This window comes from Sardina pilchardus, chromosome 7 (genome assembly GCF_963854185.1).
Source record: "Sardina pilchardus chromosome 7, fSarPil1.1, whole genome shotgun sequence".
In the NCBI taxonomy this organism is placed as follows: Eukaryota; Metazoa; Chordata; class Actinopteri; order Clupeiformes; family Clupeidae; genus Sardina; species Sardina pilchardus.
This window is the reverse complement of record NC_085000.1, coordinates 19,521,137-19,534,131: the sequence shown is the minus strand read 5'-3', so window position 1 is coordinate 19,534,131 and position 12,995 is coordinate 19,521,137. Positions and strand designations below refer to the sequence as shown.

At 48.7% G+C, this 12,995-nt stretch overlaps 1 protein-coding gene across 1 annotated transcript in view; it reads right to left on the bottom strand.

Moving 5' to 3' along the window:
• plxna1a (plexin A1a) overlaps window positions 1-12,739 on the bottom strand; it is a 172,398-nt gene extending 159,659 nt beyond the window's left edge. The window contains exon 1 of the mRNA XM_062541106.1: window positions 12,652-12,739. The gene's annotated coding sequence lies outside the window, so the exon portion shown is untranslated. The remainder of the gene's footprint in view (window positions 1-12,651) is intronic.
• Between the last annotated feature and the right edge of the window lie 256 nt (window positions 12,740-12,995).

Sequence of the window (12,995 nt, the reverse complement as noted above, 5' to 3'; positions counted from 1 at the left end):
CAAACAGCAGGCAGTGAGACTGAGGGAAGTACGGAGGGGGGGTGGGGGGGGGTGGAAATCTTTGTTTTCAAATATCTAGCTAGCGCTAGTTTGATTAGCAGGTCGGCGGCATTGTCGCTTTAATGAGACAGGACGGCAAAATAATGGACTACTGCTGGAACAGAGTGTTTGTGTTTGCATGCCACTAACACAAACTGCATTAGCTGACTCCAGCTCTTCAGGAATTAATTCTACCCATGCATACAAAATTGCAACAAGTTTAATTTACAAGAAGTTTACAGCCTTCACCAGAAAATGCAATCACGCTGAACAGTCTCGATGGTATACCAGTTCAGCTGGTGAATATGAATGCATGAACTGATTGGTAAATGGAGTACGTAATTGACTTTCCCAAGTTTAGTTTAGAACAATGCAGGGCATTACTGACTGCATGCTCTCCACCATAAATGAACACGCCATGACGACAACCGTATCAGATGATGTGTGTGTGCGGTTTCATATTAGGACACGTCAGCCGCAGTTTGTCGGCAGAGTGCAGGCCCGAGACGGCTTTGTGTCACCCAAAATGATTTGTAGGGAAATGGGATCCAATTCCATACCGTTGAAAAGATAATAACTCCAACAACGCAGGTTTGTTTGGGCGAGTGAGGTCTTTTTTTGGGGGGGGGGGGGGGGGGGGGGGCTGCACGGCAGATGAAAGTGTCGGAATGACGAGCGTGGCGTACAGCGGGACGAGACTAGCCTGCAGCCTCACCGCGGGCAAGAGCCACCAACCACGCGGCGGGCCTAAAGGAGAGAGGAACGAAAAGCTGACGGAGACAAAGAGGGCTTAAAAATGGCAAGAATGCCGTCTCCGCAATTCCGGGGCTTAGACAACATTGTACACATTGAGGGATGACAAAAGGGCAGAAATGATGATTTGAATTGAGCCTATATAAAAAGGGACAATAAGTGCTTAAGCAACGGCGCTGGCTTAGCCGAGCCGAGCGCTGAAAAAAATGGGAATGTCTTCGCATTCCGTCACAGCTTCCTTCCTTTTCAACTCTCAACATCTGCATCGCAAAATGCCGTCCAAAAAAAGGCAGAACGCTTCACCTCTGCTCCCCTCCGTGGCCACCTCCAGGAGTTCCAGGACTTCCAGGAGTTGGGCTACGAGTTGGGAATGATCCGGATGAGACGCGCGGATGCCTGTGTGTGGAGCTGGGTGCTGTTGGCCACTATTATCCGCCTTGGCCCCGCTGTGGGCTAAGATGAGGTCATGCAGCAGTGCATCGGCTCGCTGCTATGGTGCGTCCGAGCCAAGAGACTTGGGAAACACTGTTCACCATTGATCCAGTCGTTTAGCGCATGTGACACTGTAACCCCTCAGACAGCTGCCTGTTAACACCCTCACCCCTCAAAAATGGCATGCCGCAGGGCGCGTCACTCGCAAAGCAACGACCTTCTACCACAGTGGGTTTAACATGAGCTTACCACAGCACGCACGTCCTGTCTGTTTTCACTGTCTTTATAATCAGTCTGTTTCTGATCCCCTGTACAGATGTGCGGAAAGTCTGATGCCAAAAAACAAATGGCACCAGCCGATTACTCATGCAAATTCAATCACACTCAGATGTTTCGGAGCAATCAATACAGCCAGAGGAGCACAGCATCCTGGATCACACTGACTGAACCACTCTAAAAGTGCAATTGGCCTCAATACCTGGGAGGGAGACAGAGACACACCCAAAAAAACTCAGAAATGCACAAAGACACAGTCCAATCAAGCAGCCTCTCTCTCTGGGCAGGCATGCTAATAGATCTGTGTGCATTACCTCACTCCTCTCCGGGCCTAATAGGTCCCACAGAGCTAATGCAATGCGTTTTAGCCGCTCCGCCTCCGAGTCCAAGTGCAAGTAATGACAAAAAGGTTTTCCTTCTGCCTTGTGGGACAAAACTTCTTTCCATTTGCAAATACCCAGAGTATGTCAGTGTTTTGGTGAGCGAGCGAGAGAGTGTGAGTGAGTGTGAGTGAGAAAGTGTGAGTGAGTGTGAGTGTGTGTGTGTGCGTGTGTGTGTGTGTGTGAGTGTGTGAGAGAGAGAAGAGAGAGATGCACTGAAAGACAGACAAAAGCAGGGAGGAGCCGTGCAGAACTGGCACACATCACTGACAAATTGTTGTACAGCCGTTGCAACAGAGCTCCTCCAGAGCCGTCTCCTATTATCTGGTGCAAATGCCTGGCTGAGACGCTGCCTTTCCTTCCCTGTCTCTCTTCTGAATAGCACAACAACCTGAGCAAGTAGCCCCAGTGTTTTGGTGTGTGGGACTCCAAATCCCATTACGCATCTGGCTTAGCTCTTTCCATTTCCTTCTTTCCAGGGTTTGTCCCAGAACACAGACTCCCTTAATCGCATCATTAAGAAATGCCGTATCCTCTTTTGTGTGTGTGTGTGTGTGTGTGTGCGTGTAGCATGTGTACTGTATGTTTGTGCGAAAATTCCTGACGAGGAGTAGTCGCCATAACAATCCCGACCGATCGCATAAACATCGAGCTCGTTTTTGAAAACACACGACACGGCCACACACACATGAAGGGTTTTTTATGCGCTGCAGAGATGGAGGCTCTCTGCACCCTGAGTTGGCAGTCAGTGGGAGTTCGGGTGGCATGCAGGATGGCACACATGAAGGACAGACTTGAGCAGAAGTGACACAGGCTCGGATGCCAACAGCACGCTGGCAGGCCAGACGGGCAACAGTTAGTCCGTGCATTTGTCAGAGTGCTAAATGGAGGTGGTTGTTCTATTCTAAAACCTGATAGTATCTTGAAATGAACACAGTGGCTTTCAGGCACAACAAAAAAGGGGGTTTGAGCTAAAATGTAAATGTGAATGTGAGGATGTAGGGAGCTAAGCAAAAGCTGACCGTTCAGAAAACACACACACACACACACACACACACACACACACACACACACGCACACACACACACACACACACACCCCCCATTCGGAATGACCCACTGGACTTCTTTTAAATGTATTTGCTTTGAAAAGACAGATCAGAAGTCTCTGTGCCTCTGAGAAAATCAATCATGTGAGAGTTTAAGCACACTGTGTCATGTCATCGCCTGACCTTTCCAGTTGAATATTTCAGTTCCTGCCCAATGCGTTTGTGCTAACACAATTACACCAGGCTAATGAACAGAGCAGCGAGATAAAGTGCCCCTGAATGGCCGCTTCTGCTTCGCATCTCAATCTCCTTTAAAGGCTACATTTGCATCTTTAATAGAAATGAAATTCCTCATTAAATGTTCAGACAAGGAGTGAATTACGGGCAGTTAATAAAGAAAATGGGGGGGAGGAAAAAAACAGACTTAAATGTTAAGTATTTGGCCTTTTCTCATTGGGCTGACACTGTGTCCCTATACGTTGCGCCAGATAGCTCCTTTCAGCCTTATGGGGCATAGAGACCGGCGGCTAACGTCGGGCAAAACAATTACAATTCTAAGAGTAGCATATGGTGCAGTCTCTGACTCGAGGGCTTCTCACGGCCAGTTTAGCACCAAATCGGTCTCTGGTGGTCCGTCCCGCAAACAGAAATCACGATTTCCGAGCGGTCTGCACTTCCTGGCCCCTTTCCATCTCGGAATCTGCAGCGGAGAGCGGAAGTGCTGGACTGGCTGTGGCCAGGCACTCTGGGGCGTCCCACCGGAGGGGTTCGGGGTTGTCGACGGAGGAGGGGGCGGTGGTGGGGCGGCACAGAGGGGGGTGGGGTGGGGGGGGTGTTTGAGCGGGTAACGTGTCGGGCCCTCCACACACGGCGTCTCAGCGCGTGATCCGCTGGAAAACTGGAACCGGCTGCGGATGTGGTAGTGATTAGCGGGCAGGCCAGAGGGGGCCGAAGGTATTCCAGCTATTCCCCCGTGTGACCGCCGGGAATCGGGTTTAGCGTGACCTCCTGGCATGCCACTCTTTATAGGAGCAAATAAAACGGGGAGCCGTTGACAGCACGCGGCCGCTCTCCTTCAGGGGTCCTCCCTTTTTGAGTGGTAATCCCATCGAAGGCATATTACCTCAATATGTTGGTGTCTTATCCTTTTAGCTGCAGGGTGAGGTCAAACTGGCTGATATTTCAGCTCCCCTGCATCAGGAAGAGTCCACATCTGAGCTCACTTTCAGAAGCAGAAGCTGTCGGTTTCACAAGGACCCCCCGCTCGGCGTTCCTCCTGGAGGCTAAACGTTTTAGAAATGGCCCCACCGTGACACTCGCATGCCGCAGCATGATGTTCGAATGCGCTCCACACAACTGCTGACCATTAACACAAGCGGTCCTCTGACATAGAAAACGACGCCTCGTCTGACTGAGTGCCCCCCGTACGAGGGGCACGGCGCCTGGCATCACTCACACAGCTCTCAAGGCTGGGGGGGGGGGGCGCCTGAGGGGAGGGTGGCTGTTTTGTACCCATCATGCGTACAGCGCTGCTTCCGGAACCTCGGCGAGCGTTATCCTGCAGGTGATAATGAAAGAGTGACAAGCCAAGGTCTAATTGCGAGGCATTAAAACTGATTCCGGGAAGGTCAACTCCCCCCTGTGCGCGACCATTATGAAACGAGCAAATAAATGTCAGCTTGTGATGAGGCTCTGTTTGGCACGCTGATATATTCAAGGAATAGCGTCATATGCTATCAAACTAAACAGGATGCCACCAATGACTGACAGGCAGACTATAAAACTCTTCTGATGACTGAGACTGGGCTAAAGAATGGCACTGCAGCATGTTTACATTCATTCAGACTTTTATGAGCGATGGTGTAAGGGAACAAGGTTGTGTTTATTGCTTCTTTTCTCAGTTATGGTGGAAAAGTCCCCTTGTTTTACAGTCTGTATTTAAAAAAGCTAATTCACACTCTTTTTTGGACTTAACACAATCCTTCTGTTTCATCAGTCATGGGAAAGCATGGGCCGCACACAGCCTGTTGGGTTCCCTGGAATAAACTGTAGATTTGTGCCATTGTTCCCCATTCCCTGTTTTCTCTTCCTCTTCAGTCCCTGTATTGACTCGTCCACAGACAAACAAGGACTTAACAGGAAAAGATAAGAATAGCTGGAGACTCCATTAAATTCCAAGGTTGGTTTAGGGAAAAAATACATTATATACACAGTCAGACACTAGCAAACCCAAACACACATACCGGTACAGACACACACATACAGTACACACACACACACAGTGGAATAATTACGGCTGAAATGTGCATGGAACCATAAACACTTGCACTCTCCCCTAAATCGCTCACCGTTAATACAAATAACATTCAGTCCGCCTCGAGCGTTTGCACACTCGCTCGCGCGCTCTATCTGGTGTGCAATCACTCAGTCAGACTCGAGCACTTGACAAACACACGCACGCAGCCCCCGATAAGGACCAGCAGCATTGTCCCCTGAGCTCCTCTGGCCCTGTTGACTGTCAATTCAGGCATTCTCCCCAGCCACCACACAAGAGGGGTCAAGGGAGCATGAGAACTGGGGCTGGGAGAGAGAGGAGAGAGAGGACTTGGCCGGGCCACTGCTGGAGAGACCTCTTCAGCAGCCGCGGCTCAAACGGCCTTCTCTTATCGTGGCATGTGTTGGCGGAGGCAGCGGGCGCATAGTGCCATGCCTATCAGCGGGGCGGCAGCAGCAGCAGCAGCAGCGGCACTGGCGGGCGGCAGGGCGAATGCCCGAAACTGGAGAGGATCACACTCGCAATTATGCGCTGACCTCAGCCACTGGGACAGATGCGACTGTGTGTGCCCGCAGCGGAGCCGCTGTTGCACTCAGTCACTCCTTCTTCTCGCTCTCGCAGACACGCATGCACACGCGGTCACAACATCTGTCGGCAGGGCAAGGAAATAAAGGGCTCCATTAACCCACTCCTCTCTCCTCCTCCTGCACTAATGGGAATCTGTAACACACGCGTGCACGCACACGCAGACAGACACAAACACACGCACGCACACACACACACACACACACACACACTCACTGTGAACTCGGGCTAGGAGGCCAACGCTGACAAAGAGGGATCTGTGTATCATATTGGGCTCAAATCCCAGCAGCATGACGGTCTACTCCAAAAAGTGCCATCCAGTATTCAACGGAGCTTTCAAAAGCTAAAACATCTGTCCTACTCCGCAGCAGCCCTCGGACCCAGCCTGACAGCTGTGTTTGTGTGTGTGTTGTGCTGGCGAAGGTAGCGCTCGCCCGTCATACATCAAAGTAATGAGACACTTCTGTTGTGAAAGCAACAAACACCGCGTATTAGAGGTGCTCCAGCCTAGTGCGGCTGCTAGACCCTTCACTTAAGGGGCTCACGCAGAATGCATTTGCAGTTCAATGACAAATACCACCCCCGGCACATGCACGCACACACACGCACACACACACACACACCAGAGCACAACAGCACGGCATGGGTCTGGGTCAGGCCCCAATGTGTAAAGTGAATGCCATCAGCAGAGGAATGCAACCTGTGACCCCGCGCTCGCGACCCCATGATGAGAGAAGCCGCCTCATTGGTCTGGCAGAATAATCATTTCCAGAGCGCGCCACTGCAGGCGTGAGGGAGGAAGCTCTAGAGGGGAGGGGGGAGGGGGAGGGGGAGGTGTTTGTGTGTGTGTGTGTGTGTGTCTGTGTGTGTGTGTGTGTGTGTGTGTGTGTGTGTGGGAGCGGGGAGGAGGGGTTGTCTTCCCAGCCTGCCGGGCAGCGGTCTGCACAAGTCAGCTCTGCTAAAGGAATCACCGCGCTGGTGATGTTCCACAGAACAAGCCGTGTTCCGTACCTGCGTGAAGCAGGCACCAGGGAGAGTGGGGGGAGGGCGTTTTTAGAGGCCAATAAAAGAGAGGGAGGGGGAAGGCTGCAGTTTCCACACAGTTCAGCACAAGAAGCAAATGTGCAGGGCCTTAGCTGTTGTGGAGGGTTGTTTGTTTTTAGGCAGTAAACTGGTGGCCCGAATGAACTGCATGAGCAAACTAGACCAACAGTTTAGGTTTTAAAAGACTGTCTGGAGTAAACATCTCTTGAGTGATATCAAACTAAACCATACATATTCACACTTGCATTTCGGCTCACAGGCTATAAAAGCAGGGAGATTTTAGGTGAGATAATAAAAACAGCTTAATTAAATCCTGAATGCACTGTGTGTGTGTGTGTGTCTAGGCAACAAAAATCCATCTGGAGAGGGAGATGTGGATTTCAAAAGCCTTCTCCATTCCACAAGTTATCAGCACTCTTCACTTCAAATAAGCACGGTGTCACATACCAGGGCCGCACCGAGAAGCGTTGCCTTTCATCAGCGGCTGCCTGGTGGGCTCCAGGTCACGGGGCCGACGCGGGGTGGCAGAATGTGTCATGTCACCTCAGACAATCACTTCACCCTCCCCGCACGCTGACAGCAACTCGGCGTCAAATGTTGTTCTTCTGGCTACACCAGCAGCTCCACACAAAACAGATCGGACGTGCGCGAGGACTAAAACTCGCTGCCAAAATCCATTCGGAGGAGAATTCTTCCAACCGAGTGGATCGAACAGCGCATTTCCCCAGTCCACTAGTCCTAAAATTAGTACTGATTGGCAAAAAAGAGCTGCCTCTTTTTTTTCTGCTTTGACTACAGCTTTGTCAAATATGTCAAATCAATCTCAGTCAAGACAGCCTCATTAAAATGTACACGGAAAGAGATTTGGTAATTTCCCAAGAAACCTTTTACGGACCCTGGACCAAAACCATAGCGCGGGATACTTTCCTAACCGGCACGGCCCAGCCGATGAAGGGATGCAAAGCATGTCTGTTCTCCTTGCGCAGCAAGCTGTGGTATCACCGCTTCCCTCCCACCGAGAGATCAATACTCCCATTCAGATCTTTTAATGGGGTATTAATTAGGAGATTACAGCCCAACAGTCAGGAGCATCAACCACTCGGCTCTGTGCGTGTAGCCACACACTGTGTGCTGAGCGCCATGAACCTGCAACAGCCGCATCAGCGCCGCGTGTCAGGATTCACTTCTTAGCGTGGCCGCCGGACCTGAGCCGCATGCGTAATGACTCGCGGACAAGCGCATCGTCAGGAAGATCTGTGTTGCACGTCATATCGGAGACGTGAGAGCAGCAGAGTTTAATTAATATGAGCCAAAGACAAACGGCTTCCATAATCTTTTTATTTGAGGAGGCCCACTGGGTTGGTCAAACGCTGGCCTGCGGGGCGGTAAAAAGGCGACGGCGCTCTTGAAAGCAGTGTAAATCCAGTGGCAACACCGGGGCACAAATCCCTCGGCTGCATCCAGCAGTGTTGGTGAGATCTCGGCCCTCACTCTGAAGTGCCACCAGCAATGCAGGGAGAGGACACCTGAAGTCACAGCAGCTTGGCCAGGGACGCCTAATGAAAGTCCCCCCCCCCTTCACACACACACACACACACACACACACACACACACACACACACACACACACACACACACACACACACACACACACACACACACACACACACACACACACACACACACACACACACACACACACACACACACACACACACACACACACACACACCCTGAGAGAGAGGCAGCACACAGGGAGCGCCTGAAACCTTTGTTCCACATTGTTGCCCCCCGAGGGCCCAGCACGTCTCCTGTGCTGCACTCTCTATTAGTCTTACTTACAATCACAGTCTATGCTTATGCATTATTAAAGGCGCCTCCGCACTCAGACCACGGCAGTCTGCAGAAGAACTGCACCACCCATACCATCCGAACAGCCCTCAAAAAAAGACTAAGAACGAACAAGGTAGCATATACTGTACAGTAGTCACAGTCTCTTATAAACATCATCACGGTTTGAATCATAAACACACAGAGATCAACAAAAGCCCAAAACAGGATAGACAGTCCCAAAGTAGTAGATAGCGGTGCTAACAATATACCAGCCACACCAGCTTTGCGAATGCAGGAGACTACAGGCACTCGGCTGAGTTGTGTGAAAACAGAGAGCCCAGGAACACAGAACACACACAAACCACCAACGCACCACGCAGTCAGAGAGCCACTCTATGTGCGGCTGTTCTCATTAGGAGAGCCAGCCGCCGCCTGAAGGGAGGCTTTTCCTTGGCTAGTCTCAGCTGAGAGAGAGCCCTAAATAAACAGTCTTCAAAAAGAATTTAGGGGAAAGGGAAATAACGTTAGCCTAGGAATTCGTCGACTGAATCTTGGCGGTGCCATTCTCTCAGAGTCTCTAGTCTCGCTCACAAAAGATTGGAAAAACATGAACACAGGCACATGCTCACACACTATCTCTCGCACCCATACGCACACACACTCTCTCTCTCTTTCACACACACACACACGCACACACGCACACACAAAGCTGCGGCTGGTTGTAAAAGAAGAGCTCAGACAGCAGATGGCTGATAGCATTGATCTGGATCCTTGCACTGATAAGGGCAGTCCGATACGCTGCTACAGAAATGGAGAGCTGGCCAGATGCGAGGCTCACACACCCCGTACTTGAAACCTGCAAAAAAACTCACTCCGACAATGGGGCTGTTTTGCTCATAATGAGCTTGGCTAATGCCAACGACACAGAAGGGATTCTGCATCTGCTGTTTACAGAGGACGGCATCCAAGAGACTCCTCAGACAGAATACACTGCCCTTCAGTTCCTCGCAGGTAAATGGACCAGACTGAAGGTCAAAAAGACACCCTTCATACCGTACGTGGGGCAGTTATCAAAACGAGTCACAGACTAAAAACAAAATATGCCCTCAAGGCCCCCAGGGGCTGTGTTTATGGGGCTATCGTACCACCTCAAGGTTACAGAGCTGCTTCTTAATCAGTCAGTCCGACAAAATGTTCTGCCTTCGCCCTGCCATATGCACGCACATGTCTACACATGAAAAAATACACTCTACAAAAAACATTGCTGTTTTGAAATTCAAACGTGCAAAGAATCCTTGGTCTTAATCAGCGAGATTTTTCGCATTTTTTGTCAAGGCCTTCCTTACCCAGGTGAGTCCACACGCTAGTCGGCTCTAAGCTGACCAGGAGGCACCAAAGCATTAGTCAGCAGGTGTGCTTCTCCACAAGAGTGTGGGGAGAGCGGTTTTATCTTCAGCCAAGTACAAATGTTTTTGGAGAGAGAGAGAGAGAGAGAGAGAGAGAGAGAGAGAGAGAGAGAGAGAGAGACAGAAACCACTGCCAAATTTGTATTAGAAAAGATGACACTGCAGACTTGACTAATTCCAGAGAGAAAAAGGCCTGGCCTCTTCTACAAGTGGTAGCCTACTGGTCACACATGCAAGTTATCTATCAGCAAATAAACATAGGCCTATTCCAATCTATTCTCTTTGGTCTATCTACACTACGATAAAGCTGATGGCAGAACCGCATCCTTCTAGCAAGCCAAAGCAAAGATGCATACAATATTGCTGAGACAATTTGTGTGCGTATCTATTCAGCAAACAGGTAAGAGAAAAGGTCACAATAGATGAGACATGGGCCTATGGTTTGCTGATGGTACAAATGCAAAGATATCAATCTTTTCGGCAAAAAAGTTGTATGACTCTAATGCCTTTTCTGACAGAGTATTGGACTTAACACAGTCGTAAAAGTCCCCCGTTGTATCACAACCCAGAAGCGATGTGTTGAAGTGTATCATCAAGTCACGTAGCCTACTTTTTCCAGCTATTGTAGGCTACACCTCCGAGGGCAGATGAGTTCATAGTAAAAACCAAAAGAATGAAGAACATTAAGCATACTCGCTAAGTTAACGCTTTACAATAAAATGGAAAATAAAAATGTTATTAGTGGTCGCTTCTGGGTAGCTCCTGCTTATTTCAATGGTTTAAGAACTGAGCAAGCAACCATTCTTGAAATCCACTGGGCTAGTGAGTCGCTTGAAAAATACTGTAACAACAGCACAGAGCGCGGGAACCCTACATAGCTGTAACCTGCTTGTAGGCTACAGTATAACCATCTGTCCATGTGGACTAGCCTACTAGAGAACGGTAAAACATGTAGTTCTATGACTAGTCCAGGGCGAAAATATGCTACAGTGATAGCTCATTAAATATGAACTCTGACAAGTACATTACGCATGGGGCACATCAAGCCTAGATTAACGCAATCTAAATTGCACTGGTAGTAACCTAAGGCAGACATTTGCGAACTAATATAGGCTACTGGTACAAGCAATAAGTTGTTTTTTGGTTGTCATCATATAGAATAAAATATTGAGACGTTAGGCTCGTTGTTCGTTCTCTCCCTGATACCCGTATGCCGTCATGAAAGCAATCTTCATAAATGATTATGACTGATCGTACTGACCATAGAACTTCTCCACTGTGAGGACTTGAAACGCAGACATCACGAAATAGCCTATAATTCCACAGCGAACGCATAAAACACACCTGAAGTCTGCCTGTTAAAGAATGACAACAGATCTGTGCGCACTGATATGTTATTAATTTTACAAAATAATTATTTCATCAAATTACTAATACAAGTCACAACTGTTAACGATAAAAGACACTCATGGTTTTATTATAGTGTTTTACCACAGGCTGTCATGTCTATATTATTAACAATGTAATGAATGAGATGAGTCAGACTGACGGACTGTTAATAGCTGTGATAGGTTGGCTAGGTAGACAATTGTAACGTAAACTAAATAGGAGACACATGTAACAATGAAATTAAATGTAATCAAAGACGAAAGATTGCTCAAATAAAGTGTGGATCACATTCAACATCTGGATCCAAAAGACAGAAGCTGTCAATGAAGGCATTGTCAGGTACGCTGACCTAAGAATTACACACTACGTTTCGTAAGGACAGCACAATGATAGTGCACAGACTTAAAAACATAGATAGCCGAATACTTAGTAGATTTGGTTCATTTGTTTCAAACAGGCTACCCCTACGCTGAATAAAGTGGGTTCGTGTTTTATCGTTGTTCTTTTCCAACACGTTCCCGATCAAAAGCTAACATATTGTGTGAACAGTAATAGGTAGATTTAACATGCATTAATTGGAGATGAGTGATCATGCCTACGCGCTGTCAAATGTATTTCCAAACGTACAACAGACCAAAATGTATAGCTCTGCCTATTCGACTGTCAGGGAGGCGCACAGCATATTTATTATACCCTAATAAATGCAGCAAGAGTAAAATTCAGGCTTAACCAACGGGTAGCATACCATACGCGAATTCCTTTGAGGAGCTCCTTTAGTCTGTGCCGTGCAGTCAGTTCGATGTAAAACGCCTATCATGCAAGCAGTTGCTGCCTGATACTTTAGTTTGACAATTAACGCAGCTCTAATGTTACGAAGTCCCCCTCGTTAAAAATAACACCTTAGTGTAAAACCACAAAATGACGACTCGCAGAATAGCTCGTTTTTGTTTGTTTTCTTTTTCCCCAGACAAATAGCTCCCTAACGACCCATGGTTCCTTCCAAACTGAATCGTAACGCCATGCCATCAGGATAACCACATGAGCAACCAGGGAAGAAAAACACTGGGAGACACCGATGGAATAGAAATTGGCTACGGTGAGAAGGGGGGAATAGATTAAACTAACATTACAAACTAATTCATGCAGGTTTCCAAAAGTGAACTTGTTTCAAGGAGAGTGCGCTGTACTTACGTTGTGTCGCGATCATCAGTTTTGTTATCCTTGCCATGCTTTAAGTCTTAAACTCGCACACATTTTCACTGCAGCTGTGGCGTTTCAGTAAACTCGTTCGCGGCTCCGCGCTTACTTTCGAGTCTGAGGTCTCCCGTGCGCATGAATGGAGTGGAATGCGGATTGAGCTCCCAGTGGCAACGCAGCCTCGTTCTGAGGACAGAGGATGTGCTGCGAGAATACACTTTTCCCTTTGGCATGTAGGCGGCGACGTGGCGCAAGATTGAGGAGCCTGGTTTCCATGCGCGACTAGGTTCAACTCTGTTGTAAGGGCGATGACACATCAAAACCTGTCGGCAGGGTCT